This window comes from Mirounga angustirostris, unplaced genomic scaffold (assembly GCF_029215605.1).
Source record: "Mirounga angustirostris isolate CCGP_5_RB_7025 unplaced genomic scaffold, mMirAng1.0.hap1 SCAF_10, whole genome shotgun sequence".
NCBI lineage: Eukaryota > Metazoa > Chordata > Mammalia > Carnivora > Phocidae > Mirounga > Mirounga angustirostris.
Window position 1 is genome coordinate 79,295,035 of NW_026991718.1, and position 17,836 is coordinate 79,312,870.

General features: G+C 40.3%; 1 protein-coding gene across 1 annotated transcript in view; it reads left to right on the forward strand.

The window, feature by feature from the left end:
• Positions 1-17,836, forward strand: part of PDCL3 (phosducin like 3) — a 205,176-nt gene that overhangs the window by 170,297 nt on the left and 17,043 nt on the right. Inside the window, exon 12 of the transcript XR_010405738.1 lies at positions 16,873-17,030. The gene's annotated coding sequence lies outside the window, so the exon portion shown is untranslated. The remainder of the gene's footprint in view (positions 1-16,872; positions 17,031-17,836) is intronic.

The window sequence follows — 17,836 nt, forward strand, 5'->3', positions numbered from 1 at the left end:
GGAACACAAGCAGGGGGAGTGGGAGAGGGAGAAGCAGGCTTCCGGCTGAGCAGGGAGCCTGACGTGGGGCTCGAGCCCAGGACCCCGGGATCATGACCTGAGCCGAAGGCAGACGCTTAACGACTAAGCCACCAGGCGCCCCCTGAGAGCCTCTTTTAATGAATACATCAGAGAGAGGTCATTTTTTTATATGCAGACATGACACTGCTATATTGGATTTTTAGTTGTCTTTTTAAGTATTTAGAAACAATTGATTTTTTAAAGTAGAATAGTCATTGTAGTGGTTTGGATATAAATTTACGTTAGTAACTCTGTCCCTTCATAAAAAGTATAAGCAACTATCAAAAGGTTCAAATCATCTGGGTCTAAATAATAGAAATTTTTTAGGTTCCCTATTTTACCTGGTTTATATGTGAGAAAATAATTAGAAGCAGGGAAGGGACAGCCATACACTCCAGAAATTAGCATCAGATCTGGGATCTTTTTACAAGACATACCTTATGGATTTTATTTTCCTTAGAACAGTAAATAGGCCCACTAGAGAATATGTGGAAAACTGAGATAAGTAGGTAATAGAAAAGAAGAAAAAATAAACTTTAGTACCAGCTTCCAAAACAATTACCCTAAATGTTATGATGTATTTCCTGCCAATATTTTTTCCATACATAGAATTGATAACTTTTGTTGTTTTTACACAAGAATCACATTAAATGTAAGATTTATCATCTTCCTCTTTTTCTCTAACCTTACAGCATAAGCATTTTTCCATATTCGTACCCTGCTTCAAATCCTGTCTCATAACTCAGGATTTAGTGGTGTCTTTTCTATTCCTGCACCAAGACCTCATCCTTCCTTTAGACATGAACAGGCAGCCCAGCTCCATCCTCCAGATGTGTATAGGGGGAAACATGTGGGCTTAGGTATAATAAAACTAGGTTAATAAAATGTTATCTTTAGAGTTCTCAGCAACATAATACACTTATTAATATCTCAATATATGGGTTAAATTATACATGCTAATGCTGTTTTTAACCAACTGTGATATAGTACTAATGTCCCAAGTGAGTCAATCCCAGTGGAGGATTATTTGATTATCTCTGGCTGCCGTAACAAAGTACCACAAGCTGAATGACTTAAAACAACAGAAATTTATTTCCTCACAGTTATGGAGGCTATAAGTCCAAGATCAAGGTGTCAGCAGGTTTGGTTGCTCCTGAGGCCTCTCTCTTTGGCTTGTAGATGGCTGTCTTCTCTCTGCATCTTCACATGGTCTTTCTTCTAGATGTGTCTGTATCCTGATCTCCTTTCCTTATTAAAACAAAAATCAAAAAATAAAAAACAAAACAAAACAAAAAAACAGTCATGTTGGATTAGGGCCCACCTTCATGATGTTATTTTAACTTAATTACCTCTTTAAAGACCCTATCTCCAAATAGTCCTATTCTAAAGTACCGGGAGTTAGAACTTCACCATAGGAATTCTCAGGGGGGACACAATTCCACCTACAACAAGGATCTATTAGACTGTATTACTGCACCTATGAGTTTGTTTTAATAAAGGCATACGTTTCTTTTTAGTGGTGCCAACTGCAGATCTAGAAAAACTGAGAGCTGAGACTGTGTCTTAAGTAACTCTTTATTACTAATATCTCACCACAGTGTTTGGCACTGTGAGTGGGAAAGAAATTAAGTGCACAGACCAGACACACTTTATCAGTCTGTTCGGGCCTTCAAAGACTAAAAAAGAGGGAGGTTAAAATTCCATTTATTTGTTTTCTAATGTGGCACCTAACTTTATCCCCAGCTATGAAGATGAGCAGTGACTTATTTGTCCAGAGTTAGGGTGAACTAAAACATACTAGCTCTTTTTTTAGTTTGAGGGAATATTTTACACTCTTCCTATGTGCATTCAAAGACATTTTCTTATATGAGGTTAGTTTTTACAAAAAGCAGGGGAGGAAGGAAGGAAAGGAGGAAGGGGGGGAGGGAAGAAAGCAAGCAAGAGAGAGAAAGAAAGAGAAAAAGAAAAAGGAAAAACCCAGAAGGGTCATTTTCTTCTCTAAGTTTTTTTTCCCCACTCTTGTGACTGTTAAGAGCATAAGCGTAAGGTTCACACAAATTAATTCATTTAATTCCCCCAATAGCCTAGTTGGGTAAGTGTTATCATCAACATTTTGCCCTAGAGGAGCCAAGGCTCAAAGAGGTGAAGGTATTTGAACAAATCACACAATTATTAGTGGCAGAATCAGACCTGAACTTTCATTTTCCAAACCCAAGCCCAGTGCTTATTCACATCTATTCTTGGTGCTCCACCCCCAGTGGAGATTCACATGTTGGGTTCCCATGCCTTCTACCTTGAAGAACAGTAGGAAGTTGGGGAAGAACACTAAACTACAGGATATGACAGTTGGGCCCTACATCAAATTAACTGTGTTACTTTGAGCACGTTAATTTCCTGTTACCCTGAGTTCTCATTTGAAAGGGGATATGTTGCACAATGTTATCTTTAAAGTCCCATTAGTTATGTAAAATTCTATGATGGGCAAAAAGGAAGTTTGCATACCGCTGGTGGAGTAGTTCCCTGAAGTAAGGTTTGATAGCACTCTATAATTCTTGCAATTAATTTCCAACAGATGTGTGGGCCTTCTGCTATCACCACATCAAAGAGAAACTTTGGGGCGCCTGGGTGGCTCAGTTGGTTAAGCCACTGTCTTCGGCTCAGGTCATGATCCTGGAGTCCCGGGATCGAGTCCCGCATCAGACTCCCTGCTCAGCGGGGAGTCTGCTTCTCCCTCTGACCCTCCCCCTTCTCATGCTCTCTCTGTCTCATTCTCTCTCTCAAATAAATAAATAAAATCTTTAAAAAAAAAAAAGAGAAACTTTGCCTGTTTCACACTTTTGCCTCCATTCTTCTGGATCTTTGTGAAGGAACTCAGTATAGGCTTTGGATGGACCTGCCTGTACTTTTAAAGAATTTTCTCCACTATTAATTTAACAAGCACTTATTAAACACCTGCTATATGCCCATACCGGACCAAATAGAGAAGATAAAATCATGATTTAAAAATTATTCTAGCCTTCAAACCTTGCCATTTAGTAGGGAAACAGAAACAGCTATGTAAAGAAATACTAGACAGTCTGGACTTCTGGAATGGCAAACTGAGGAACTCAGTAAATCTGCACGTCCATCAGAACAACTCAAACACTCCTCGAAGTGGTTAAAATAAACTATTTTAGAACTTTGAACATAAACCAAAGGCTTACAACAATCTGAGAATCATTCATTCGGGAAAAAAAAAAACTGATGAACCTCAATAAGAGTACCACAGTGTGTTGTTGACCTATTCCCATTCTTCCCTTGACCTGCTCCCATCCTTCCTGCCCCAGCTCTGTGATGGCCCTGAGAAACAGCAGCCTCACAACTTTGGTGGCTGTGAAAACCAGCAGCCTTGTAGCTACCAGTGGGAACAGACCATGTTTGGAGCACATCAAAAAGCTTCATTCTTAGAGCATTTTCACCATTTGATCTGTTCCAGTGTTCCTTGGAAGAGCCTCATTTATAGTGTTTTTTCATTATCTGACCTAACATAACACTTTGTTCTGTGGTAAAAGCATTTGTTGAAAATAATCAGCGGCAACTGTTTAACATTGCAGCTGCCTGAGGCTTCTAAGCCATCTGAAGCAAACAACAGTCTGGGTAAAAACTTAAAAGGAAGATCTGGGGCAAGATGTCTTACAGGGGTTGAAAAGTTCTGAGGGGTATGAGGCATTCTATTCCTGGAGATCTAGAAACCTGCATACCTGGGTCTGTGTACACGACAAGGAAAGACCTGCAATGGCCCCAATCTCTCAGCACTGGATGACCTAGAGGCCTTGCACAGCAGAAAGTAAAGAGTAAAGCAGAATACTGAACAATCTGAATATTAAAGGCATGCCCCATCACACACAGAGCCTCTTGGTAAAGGGTGGAAGACATAATGGTTCAAATCATTTAAGGGAATTTCTCATCAATCATTAGCTGACCATAAAGCTAAACAAGCAGAGATTTCAGTGACCAGACACTAGAGGGAATATAGATTTTAAATAATTAGTCCAAGAAAGTCACTACAAATATAAACAGTAACAACAACTGCAACCAATATCAATAACAATAATAAAACCTGGGGAGGGGAGAAATCTGATTTCCAGAGTTGTCACATTGTATTATCGAAAATGTCCAGTTTTCAATGAAAGACTGTAAAATACAAAAGGAATTAGGAGAGTATGGACCATGCATGTGGTGGGGGGTGAGGGTGGAAACAATCAATAGAAATGGACCCTGAGGGAATGGCTGGCAGCCAGGTGGAAGAGAGAAATAAATACAAAGATTCGAGGGAAGATGGTGGAAGAGCAGGGGACCCTCGTTTCATCTGGTCCCTTGAATTCAGCTAGATATCTATCAAATCATTCTGAACACCTGTGAATTCAACCTGAGATCCAAGAAAAGAATTGCTGCAATTCCACAAATAGAAAAGCGACCACTTTTTGCAGGGTAGGAGGTGCAGAGACGTGAATCTGAGGGGAAATATTGGAAGATAAAGTGGAGGAGAGGGAGACTCTGAAAGCCAGCTACCAGAAAATGATATAGCAGTGGAGTGCAAAATCGGGGCTTTTAGAAGTCTGCTCCTGTGAGGGGCATCCCTGCCTGAAAGGTGCTCAGGTGATGAAGTGGGGCAGAATCCTGGGTGGAACAGTGTGGTCTCAGGATCCCCAGGGTCACAGAAAGAACGAGGGTGCCTGAGTGCAGCAGAGTTCCCAAGCATTGGAGCAGGAAGTTGGCTACAATTAGTGAGCCCTGGAGGGGCTTCTCAGCTAGCTGTTGCCATAAACCAGGAGCCTCGGCATGATCAGGTGACCACTCTTCAAGCAGGGGCCCAACAAGGGACAACAGCTGTAAGACCCTGCTCCTTCCCCAGTGAGGAGCAGCGTCGGTGCATGCTCGATCAGGCAACTGCTCCCTGAGCAGGGGCCCAGCAAGTGGCAGGGCCAGTGGGACCCCCTCTCTCCCTCCCCTGGGTGGATTGGTGAGGGTGTGCATTGCAGGAGTCTGCAGAGTTTGGCGCACACAAAAGGACAACTGTTTTTCCCTGAGGGTGCACTGAAGAGTGGGGGCAGGGATCATTCAGCTCTGGGGCTAGAGATGGGAGCCCTGCCATTTTTACTTTTTTTTTTTTCATCCTCTAAAGTGGGAAAAAGCCTTCAGGGAACAAAAGCCACATAGAGCAACCTGAAGCAGCTCACACTGACTGAGCCTGGCCCCCTGGCAAAGGGTGGTGCAACTCCACCCAGGCAAAGACACCTCAGAATCAGTGCAACAGGCCCCTCCCCCAGAAGACCATCAACAACATCAGGCTAATACCAAGTTTACGGATCACTCAGAACTGAAAAACTCCTGCACTAGGGCAAAATAGTATATAGAATTCAGGGTTTTTTTTCTCATGAGTCTTTAGTCTTTCAGTTTAAAATTTTCTTTTTCTTTCTTCTTTTTTTTCTTTTCATCTAGTTTTTTATTTTATCAACTCTTTGTCTTTAAGGCTTTTTTTAATTTTCAATTTTACATTTACATTTTATAGATATATTCTTCATTTTTCGCTTCCTTTCACTGTATTCAATTTTATTTTTGTATATATATAAGTTTTGCTTTCTTCACAATTTAGGGATTTAGTGTCTTCTAACAAACAGACCAAAATATACCCAGGACCAAGTGGATCATCCTGTTCTGTCCACCTATGAAATTATATATTTTTTCCTTTTGTTTGTTGGTTTCTAACCTCTTCAGATTTGTCTAGTTTGTATTTTGCTTGGGTCATGTTGATATTTTAGATTTTGTCCTCTCGTTCATCTGTTCTTCTCTGGACAAAATGACTAGAAGGAGAAATTCACAACCAAAGAAAGAACCAGAGGTAATACTCTCTGCCATGGATCTAATTTATATGGGTATAAGTAAAATGTCAGAACTAGAATTCAGAATAACGATTATAAAGTTACTAGCTAGGCTTGGAAAAAACACAAAAGACACTGGAGAATCTCTTATGCAGAAATAAAATCTAATTAGGCCAAAATTAAAAATTCTTTAACTGAGATGCAGTATAAAATGGATTATCTAACAACTAGGGTAAATGAGACAGAAGAGAGTCAGTGACATAGAAGACAAAATTATGGAAAGGAAGGAAGCTGAGGAAAAGAGAGAAAGACAACTAAGGGACCATGACAGGAGGCTTTGAGAAATCAGCAATACCATAAAGTGAAACAATATTAGAATTATTGGGGTCCCAGAGGCAGAAGAAAGAGAGAGGGACAGAAGGTATATTTGAGCAAATCATAGTTGAGAACTTCCCTAATCTGGGGAAGGAAACAGGCATTCAAGTCCAGGAGGCACAGAGAACCGCCCTCAAAATCAATAAAAATGGATCAACATCCCAACATATAATAGTGAAGCTTGCAAATTTCAGAGAAAAAGAGAAAATCCTGAAAGCAGTTCTAGACAAGAGGTCTTAACCTACAAGGGTGGAAACATTAGACTGGCAGCAGACCTATCCACAGAGACCTGGCAGGCCAGAAAGGGCTGGCATGATATATTCAGGGTACTAAATGAGAAAACATGCAGCCAAGAATAATTTATCCAACAAGGCTGTCATTCAGACTGGAAGGAGAGATAAAGAGCTTCCAGGACAAACAGAAACTAAAAAAATTTGTGATCACTAAACCAGTCCTGCAAGAAATATTAAAGGGGATCCTGTAAGTGAAGATCAAGCCCAAAAGTAACAGACCAAAAAGAAACAGAGACAATATACAGAAACAGGGACTTTAAAGGTGATGCAATGCACTAAATTCCTATCTTTCAATAGTTACTCTGAATGTAGATGGGCTAAATGCTCCAATCAAAAGACATAGGGTATCAGATCAGTTAAAAAAGCAAGACCCATCCATAATGCTCTCTACAAGAGACTCATTTTAGACCCAAAGACACCTCCAGATTGAAAGTGAGGGGGTGGAGAACAACTTATCATGCTAATGGACATCAAAAGAAAGTTGGGGTAGCAATCCTTATATCAGACAAATTAGATTCTAAACCAAAGACTGTGGTAAGGGATGAAGAGGGACACTATATCATACTTAAAGGGTCTATCTAACAAGAAGATCTAACAAATATAAATATTTATGCTCCTAACCTGGGAATAGCCAATTATATAAACCAATTAATAACAAAATTAAAGAAACACATTGATAATAATACAGTAATAGTAGGGGACTTTAACACCCCACTCACAGCAATGGACAGATCATCTAAGCAGAAGATCAATAAGGAAACAAGGGCTTTGAATGACACACTGGACCAGACTGACTTCACAGATATATACAGAGTGTTAGAATCTAAAGCAATAGAATACACATTCTTCTCGAGTGCACATAGAACATTCTCCAGAATAGATCCAATACTGGGTCACAAATCAGGTCTCAAATGGTACCAAAAGATTGGGATTATTTCCTGCATATTTTTAGGCCACAATACTTTGAAACTTGAACTCAGTCACAAGAGGAAATTTCGAAGGAACTAAAATATTTGGAGGCTAAAGAGCATCCTACTAAAGAATGAATGGGTCTACCAAGATAGTAAAGAAGAATTTTTAAAATTCATAGAAACAAATAGAAATGAAAACACAACTGTTCAAAACCTTTGGGATGCAGCAAAGGAGGTCCTAAGAGGGAAGTACATAGCAATACAGGGCTTTCTCAAGAAATTAGAAAAGTCTCAAATACACAAGCTAACCTTACACCTAAAGGAGCTGGAGAAAGAGCAGCAAGTAAAGCCTAAACCAAGCAGGAGAAGAGAAATAATAAAGATTAGAGCAAAAATCAATGAAATAGAAATGAAAAGAATAGTAGAACAGATCAATGAAACTAGAAGCTGGTTCCTTGAAAGAATTATTAAGATCGATAAGCCCCTAGCCAGACTTATCAAAAAGAAAAGAGAAAGGCCACAAATTAATAAAATCATGAATGAAAGAGGAAAGATCACAACCAATCCTAAAGAAATACAATTTTAAGAACCTATTATGAGCAACTATATGCCAACAAACTAGACAATCTGAAAGAAATGGATGCATTCCTGGAAACTTATAAACTACCAAGACTGAAACAGGAAGAAATAGACAATCTAAACAGACCCATAACCAGCAAGGAAATTGAATCAGTAATCAAAAATCTCCCCAAAAACAAGAGTCCAGGGCTGGATGGCTTCCCAGCGGAATTCTACCAAACATTTAAAGAAGAATTAATACCTATTCTTCTGAAGCTGTTTGAAAAAAATCAAAATGGAAGGAAAACTTTCATACTCATTCTATGAGGCCACCATTACCTTGATCCCAAAACCAGACAAAGAGCCCATCAAAAAGGAGAATTACAGACCAATATCCGTGATGAACATGGATGCAAAAATTCTCACCAAAATACTAGCCAATAGGATCCAACAGTACACTAAAAGGATTATTCACCACGACAAAGTGGGATTTATTCCTGGGCTGCAAGGGTGGTTCAGCATTTGCAAATCAATCAACGTGATACATCACATTAAAAAAAGAAAGGACAAAAACCATATATCCTTTCAATTGATGCAGAAAAAGCATTTGACAAAATACAACATCCTTTCTTGATTATAACTCTCCACAGTGCAGGGATAAAAAGCCATCTATGAAAAGCCCCCAGCAAATATCATTCTCAATGGGGAAAACTAAGAGCTTTTTCCCTAAGATCCAGAACACAAGAGGGGTGCCCATTCTCATCACTGTTGTTCAACTAGTACTAGAAGTCCTAGCCTCAGCAATCCGACAACAAAAAGGAATAAAATGCTTTCAGATTGGCAAAGAAGTCAAACTCTCACTCTTCTCAGATGACATGATATTTTATGTGGAAAACTCAAAAGACTCCGCCCCAAAACTGCTAGAACTCATACAGGAATTTAGTAATGTGGCAGGATATAAAATCAACACACAGAAATCAGTTGCATTTCTATACACTAACGATGAGACAGAAGAAAGAGAAATTAAGTAATTGATCCCATTTACAATTGCACCAAAAACCATAGGATACCTAGGAATAAACCTAACCAAAGAAATGAAGGATCTGTACTCTAGAAACTACAGAACACTTAGTGTTCTATGAGGAAGACACAAAGAAATGGAAAAACATTCCATGCTCATGGATTGGAAGAATAAATATTGTTAAAATATCTATGCTACCCAGAGCAATCTACACAGCCAATGTAATCCCTGTCAAAATACCATTGAGATTTTTCACAGAGCTGGAACAAATAATCCTAGAATTTGTATGGAACCAGAAAAGACCCTGAATAGCCAAAGGAATGTTGAAAAAGAAAACCAAAGCTGGTGGTATCAGAATCCAGACTTCAAGCTCTATTACAAAGGTGTAATCATTAAGACAGTGTGGTACTGGCACAAAAACAGACACATAGATCAATGGAACAGAATAGAAAACCCAGAAATGGACCCTCAACTCTATGGTCAACTAATCTTTGACACAAAGCAGGAAAGAATATCCAATGGAAAAAGGACAGTCTCTTCAACAAACGGTGTTGGGAAAATTGGAACAGCCACATACAGAAGAATGAGACTGGGCCATTCTCTTACACCATACAAAAAGATAAACTCAAAATGGATGAAAGACCTAAATGTGAAACAGGAATCCATCAAAATCCTAGAGAATACAGGCAGCAACCTCTTCGACCTTGGCCACAGCAACTGCTTGCTAAACACGTCTCCAAAGGCAAGGAAAACAAAAGCAAAAATGAACTTTTGGGACTTCATCAAGATAAAAAGCTTCTGCACAGCAAAAGAAACAGTCAACAAAACTAAAAGGCAGCCTACAGAATGGGAGAAGATATTTGCAAATGACATTACAGATAAAGGGCTAAAATCCAAGATCTATAAAGAACTTATCAAACTCAACACCCCAAAAAACAAATAATCCAGTCAAGAAATGGGCAGAAGACATGAACAGACATTTCTCCAAAGAAAACATCCAAATGGCCAACAGACACATAAAAAAGTGCTCCACATCACTCAGCATCAGGGAAATACAAATCAAAACCTCAATGAGATACCATCTCACACCAGTCAGATTGGCTAAAATTAACAAGACAGGAAATATAAAATGTTGGCAAGGATGCAGAGAAAGTGGAAACCTCTTACACTGTCAGTGGGAATGCAAGCTGGTGCAGCCAGTCTGGAAAGCTGTATGGAGGTTCCTTAGGAAGTTAAAAATAGAGCTACCCTATGACCCAGCAACTGCATTACTAGGTATTCACCCCAAAGATACAAATGTATTGATCCAAAGGGGCACCTGCACCCCAATGTTTATAGCAGCAGTGTCCACAATAGCCAAACTATGGAAAGAGCCAAGATGTCCTTTGACGAATGAATAAAGAAGACAAGTATATATATACACAATGGAGTACTACTCAGCCATCAGAAAGGATGAATACTTACCATTTACATTGATATGGGTGGAACTGAAGGGTATTATGCTAAACGAAATAAGTCAATCAGAGAAGGACAATTATCATATGGTTTCACTTATATGTGGAATATGAGCAATAGCACAGAGGATCATAGGGGAAGGGAGGGAAAACTGAATGGGAAGTCATCAAAGAGGGAGAAAAACAATGAGAGACTCTTAACTATAGGAAACAAACTGAGGTTTGCTGGAGGGTAGGTGGATGGAGGGATGGAGTAACTGGGTGATGGGCATTAAGGAGGGCATGTGATGTGATGAGCACTGGGTGTTACACGCAACTGATGAATTATTGAACTCTACATCTGAAACTAATGATGTACTTATATGTTGGCTAATTGAATTTAAATTTAAAAGAAAAAAAGAAATGGACCCTGAGGGAGCCTGGGTGGCTCAGTCGGTTAAGCATCTGCCTTCAGCTCAGGTCACGATCTCAGGGTCCTGGGATGCAGCCCTGCATCAGGCCCCCTGCTCAATGGGGAGTCTGCTTCTCCCTCTGTCACTGCCCACTGTGTGTGCTCTCTCTCTCTCTCTGTCTCTTTCTGGCTCTCTCTCAAACAAATAAATAAAGTCTTAAAAAAAAAAAAAGAAAGAAAGAAATGGACGCTGAGAAGGCCCAGATATTGCATTTACTAGTCAAAGCCTTTAACCCAGTTATTATAAATATGTTCAAGAGCTAAATTAAACCATGTCTAAAGAATTAAAGGAAAGCAAGACAATGATGTTTTACCAAATAAAGAATATCAATAAAGAGATAGAAATTATTCTACCTAATTCTGGATTTGAAAAGTATAATAACTGGAAATGATAAATTCACTAGAGGTGCTCAACAACACATTGGAATTGACAGAAGAAAGAAGCAGTGAACTTGAATAAAGGTCAACTGAAATTATCCAATCACAAAGAAAAAAGAATGAAGAAAAATGAGCAGAGCCTTAAAAACATACAGCATGCCATCAAGTATTTTCAAATATGTATAATGAGAGACCCAGAAGAGAGAGAAAAAAAGAGACAGAAAGAATATTTGAAGAAATAATGGCCTAAAACTTCCTAAAAATGATGAAAGACACAAATCTGTTCATCCAAGAACCTCAATGAACTTCAATAAAACAAGCTTAAAAAGATCCACACCGAGACACATCCTAATCATACTGCTGAAAGGCAAAGAGAGAATCTTGAAAATAGCAAGAGAGAAATGACTAATCATGAGGCAAGAGATATTCGATAAGATTAATAGCCAACTTCTCATAGGAGACCATGGAAGCCTAAAGTAGTGAGATGACATATTCAAAATGCTGGGGGTGGGGAGGAAGGAGGAGAACTGTGAGTCAAGAATTTTGTATCTGGAGAAACTATCCTTTAAAAATAAAAAAGAAATTAAGAAGTTCCAAGATGAACAAAAACAAATTCATCACTAGCAGACCTGCCCTATAAGAAATAGTAAGGAGAGTCCTTTGGGCTGAAATAAAGCATAGTACCTGGTTATTTGAATCCACACAAAGAAATAAGGAACACTGGTAAGGGTAACTACAAAGTAAATATAAAAGAAAGATTAAAGTATGTTGTACCTCTTTTCTCCTCTTACCTGATTTTAAAAACAGCTCCATAAAGCAATAATTACAAAACTGTGTTGATGAGCTTAAAATACATAAAGATGTAATATATATGGCAATAATACCACAGCAGAGGAGGAGTAGAATGGAACTATACCAGAGTAAAACTTCTGGATACTATTAAAATTAAGTTAGTATTAATATGAACTAGATTGTTTTTTAAGTTAAGATGCTAATTCTAATGTTCTGGGCAACCATAAAGAAAATAACCTAGCAAAGATTATGAGAAACAATAAGTGAACTAAAATGGTACACTAGAAAATATATAACTATTTAACACAAAAGAAGGCCATAATAGAATAATAGAGGAAACAAGATGTTAGAAATAAAGAAAATACATAACAAATGATAGCTTCAAATCCCGCTTATCAGTAATTACAGTAAATTTAAATGCCTTTTTAAAAAGGCAGATCATCAGAATGGATACAACAACAGGGTACCACTATGCACTGTTTATAAGAAACACACTTTAGATTCAAAGACACAATTAGATTGAAGTAAAAGGATGGAAAACATGCAAATAGTAACCAAAGAGATCTGAGAAAGCCGGGGTGGCAGCATTAATACTAGACAAAATAGATCTTAAGACAAAAATTGTTATTAAAGACAAAGAGGGACATTATAAAATGATAAAAGCATCAATTCATCAGGAAGATTATAAGTAATTATAAACATATATGCACTTAACAACAGAGCCCCCAAATACATGAAGCAAAAACTGACAGAAAGGAAGAGAATGCAACAAATGATAATTGAGAAAGACCCCCTTTCAATCATGGATACAACAATTAGCCAGAAGTACACAGTGAAATAGAGGATGTGAAGAACACAATAAACCCACTGGACCAAAGAGACATCTATAGAGAACATTTAATAGTATACATGGAACATTCTCCAAAATAGACCATAAACTTATAAAGACTCAAAAACTTATAAAGATTGAAACCATACAAAGTATGTTCTCCCACCGTGTGATGGTTAATTTTATACATCAACTTGATAGGGCTAAAGGATGCCCACCAATAGCTGGTGAAACATTATTTCTTTTTTTTTTTTTTTAAGATTTTATTTATTTATTTGACAGAGAGAGACGCAGTGAGAGAGGGAACACAAGCAGGGGGAGTGGGAGAGGGAGAAGCAGGCTTCCCGTGGAGCAGGGAGCTGGATGTGGGGCTCGATCCCAGGACCCTGGGATCATGACCTGAGCCAAAGGCAGACGCTTAACAACTGAGCCACCCAGGCACCCCTGAAACATTATTTCTGAATGTGTCTGTGAAGGTGTTTCCAGGAGAGATTAGCATCAGCAGACTGAGTAAAGAAGATCACCCTCATCAATGTGGGTGGGCATTATCTAATCCATTGAGGATGTGAACAGAACAAAAAGGTGGAGGAAGAGCAAATTCTCTCTTTTTCTCTTCTCGAGCTCATCTATCCAATGTCTGGCTCACAGACATTGGAGCTCTTGGTTCTCAGGCTTTCAGACTCAAACCGAATTATATCACCAGCCTTTCTGCTTCTTCAGCTTACGTATCCCAAACTGTGGCATATCTCAGCCTCCATAATTGCATGAACCAACTCCCATAACAAATCTTCTCTTATATATCTATCTATATCTATGTATCTATTTAGATACATCCTTCTCTGGAGAACCCTGACTAATATGCACTGCAATGGAATTAAATTATAAATAACTAAGAAAAGGAAATTTGGGAAATTCACAAATAATGTGGAAATCAAACAACATACTCCTGCATATATTCCCAAGAGGAATGTCCACACAAAAATTATATATGAATGTTCACAGCTATATCATTTATAATAGCCAAAAAAAGTGGAAACGACCCAAATGTTCATCAACTAATAAATGAGTAAGTAAAATGTATAGATCCATACAATAGAGTGTGATTCAGCAATAGAAAAGAATGAAGTACTAATCCATGCTACAGCACATATGATTCTTAAAAACATGATACTAGATGAAAGAAACCAGACACAAAAGATCACATTAAATGATTCCATACATATGAATGTCTAGAATAAGCAGACCTATATGGACAGAAAGCAAATCAGTGGCTGTCTAGGACTGGGGATGGGGGAATGGGGAGTGACTGCTAATGGGTACAAAGTTTTTTTGTCATGACTACACTAAAATCCATTGACTTATATTCACCTTAAATGGGTGAATTTATGGTATGTAAATTTCAATAAAGCTGCTAAAAAGGGAAGGAAAAGAGAGACCAGCCGGCTCTGTGATAAGAAAGAAAAAGTGAGAAGCTAGAGATGAGATTTGGCTTTCTTCACAATTTTGCTTTGGGCCAGCCTGGCCTGGAATTCTGTCAACTCTGTCCCCATACTGACGTCATGTCCTCCCCATCCCATGGAGCCAGGGGCCACACACCCAGAGGAAAAGGGAAGGAGTTGAGGTTGGAGACCAGCAGGAGGGCATTCCAAGCAAAGAAAGGAGCTGTACTGAGCAGAGGATGGAGCCAGGAGTGAAGTGTGTCTGAGAGAGGAAAGAAGGACGGAGGTGTGGCCAGGAGCAGGGAGAGGGAGCCCTGGAGTCCCCCTGAGATATGCTGAGGAGGCTCGGTTACATCCTGGGTTTGGAGCAGTCAGCACTGGGTCTTAACAAGAGCAGGGGATCTGGTTTTTGAAAGTGTGTCTGGGCTTCAGCATAGCTGACAGAGTAGAAGGGTGGAGGGGTGGAGAGACAGGAATAAGAGAGTCTTGCTAGAAGACAGACGCAATGGCCCAGGAGGAGAAAAAGTGGCTGGTCCGTCCTAACGAGAAGGCAGCATGAGAAAAATGCATTCTTTTAATACAAGCATCCATGTATCATCTAAAAGACTGTGGTTCTGGCTGTCAAAAGGTGGTGTTCAATCCTGTTACCCAAAGAGTGCATCATGCCTCTGATAAAAAGATTTGGGAGTGGAAGCTGTAATAAGAACATAACGAGCTGAAAGAAAATGCACTTCTGCAAATCCCCTGAGTCATATTTCACTGGATACATTTTTAAAAGTTCTATCATTAAAGGAAGTTTAAATTCTGTGATGGAAAAAAATGTCATTTTCATCACCACTTTAATGGAAAGACTCATCTTAGAGGCAGGGAGATGCTCAAATGGATGAAGGAGGCTTGGCGTCTGTAATTGAGGGGGTGGGTATGAGTTCCTGCAGGCCTGATGGCTCTAGAAGACTGGTGTGTGTTGTTCTGGTGGAACTGCTTCATTTCTTTAGCATTTGCTGCATGCTAAATAGATCATGGACACTTGTCACATATATTAAGTAGCATTATGAGAATTAAAAAACTTCCATTGGTCACAAAAATAGCATTGGGGCCAAAAAATAAAAGACATTATCATCCTTTATGGAAGTCGGACCTCCAGAGAAATTTTAAATTCACCGAAGGACCCCAGTGGGGATTCACAGAAGCACTCTACCTGTAGTTAAACACAGAGATGGAGTTCTAAATGCTTCGAAAAAGGCAATCAGCTGTCAGGAAAAAAAAAAAAAATACGGCTAAATAACTGTATGCTTTCCTTCCAGGCGAGGTCACAGGACACTGGAAGCTGAAGTTTTAGGAACTATGATTTCCCTATAAGAATCCTTCCAGAGAGGATCATCCATTATAACTACATTTTTATTTGTTATGGTCAGAAACAGAGAGCCATCAGAATGACCCCCCAAAATAGAGGAGCTATGAGAATATCGGAATACTATCTAACATTTTTAGGTGCTTACCAGTGTGCCAGAAACCATATGAAGTCCTGCATGACATCATTTAGGCCTCACAATGATGCTATGAAGTTGACAATATTACTCTCCCTATCACAGCTGGGGATATTGAAGTTTAGAGAGGTTAAGGGGCTTGCCTGAGGTCACACAGCTTGCATGAGGCAGAGTCTATATTCAGGTCCCAAGCTCTAAACGCTTTGATTAAATTGCCTCAAATTATCAGATGCATGTGCACTGGAACAAGAAAACCCCCAAGGCCTGAGGCAGTGTGAAGGGACGTCTCTCTCATGGCCTTTCCTCCTCTGTCCCATCCTCAGCCTGTACACTAGTATTTCTGCTCCCTCGTCACTTTGATTCATCCCCGCCTGCCCTGGCCCAGAATTACTGGAGCCCCACTCCTAGCCAGCCCTATCTCTTAGGGCCCAATTCCAAATTCCTATGAAGAGAATCTTCTAGGTCCAGCTCATCTCATCCTTTCAAGCCAGGCTCACAGGTCAGAAGCCCCTGGTCAGCCAGTGCTAATCTGCCCTTATGGCAAATGCTCCAGTTCAGTCAGTGAGGCCAAGGTGGGGCCCCATGGAGCAAAATATAGCCACCCAAGCAGCCATAGTGGGGCAGGCAGCCACAGTAGGGCAGGATGGATACCCTGGGAAGGAGAGAGTGGGCAAGGCAAGCAAAGATCAACTTCTCTAGACACACCTGAAGGGTGGAGCAATCCTCATCAGGACCTACTTAGCGGATCCAGGTTCCTCCTCAAGAAGACACAGAGACTGAGAAACTACATGATCTGTTACTGACCCAATGACCGACGGCTAGGAACAGTGCTAGTGAGGAGAATCTATCACCAGTCCTTACCCCAAACTCAGCAACTCCAATCACTCAGACCTACAACGGCAAGTCTCCTTCTTCCTGGGCCTCCAAGGCTAATCATGTTCATTTTTTAATTCTCCTGAATAGGTATGTCTGGAGTCCACCCTTGGTCACGAATCCAGGTCTGTATCTCAAGTTGCATCCATTGAACATGGCCTAGCACCACAGCCATTGCAACAACAGAGCCGTGAGGAAGGACTATCAGAACCCCCTTATTCCAGATAAGAAACCTGAGGCCATGAGAGGTGAGGGAGCTAGTCCAAGTCACAGTTCAGCAGCAGTAGACCAGCACTCCCAGCAGATAGTCCTGTGCTCTTAAACACTCAGCCGAGAGTCTGCTGTATGCTAAGTGCTCGGTAGAGTGAAGGACATGGTAGACGGGGCCTTGTCCCCATAGCAAGAGATACAGAGATAAAGTTCTAATTACAAATTGTGTGGAAAAGGGGTTCACCAAGCAGGCCTGAGGCTGCGATGCATAGAAAGCCCGCTTGCCGGCTTGAGCCTTGGCTGACCTTTGAGATCTCAGCTCCAGGAGTGTCCCCCGTCATCAGTTAACTGCTAAGGGTGGCTCCCTGAGCCTCCTCTGTTTGTGCAAACAATGCGGTTTATGCACCTGCTTTCCTCCTGGGGGTCTGGAATTTTAATAGGTGCTAGGCAGAGGGTGCACATATCATCAGCCCCCAGTAACAATCTTGGGCGCCGAGTCTGTAATGGGCTTCCCTGGGCAGAAACATTACACACGTATTGCTGTGTTTTTGCCGCTAGGAGAGAATGTGCTCTCTGTGACCCTCATTGGAGGGAGAGAGCACGAGGAAGCCCACATACAGCTTCCTCCAGATTCCGCTTGTGTCTTTTGCCTTGTGATCCATGTGTGTATCCTTACTATGTCACTATTGTAAGTCTTAGCCATGGGCACAACAACATGGTGGGTGCTGTGAGTTCTTCTAGCAAATCCCCAAATGCAGGGACAGTCAACCCACAAACTATGATAGCTGCTGTGAAGACAGAACACAGGTGACATGGGAGACAGCAGGAGCCCAGGTGACATGGG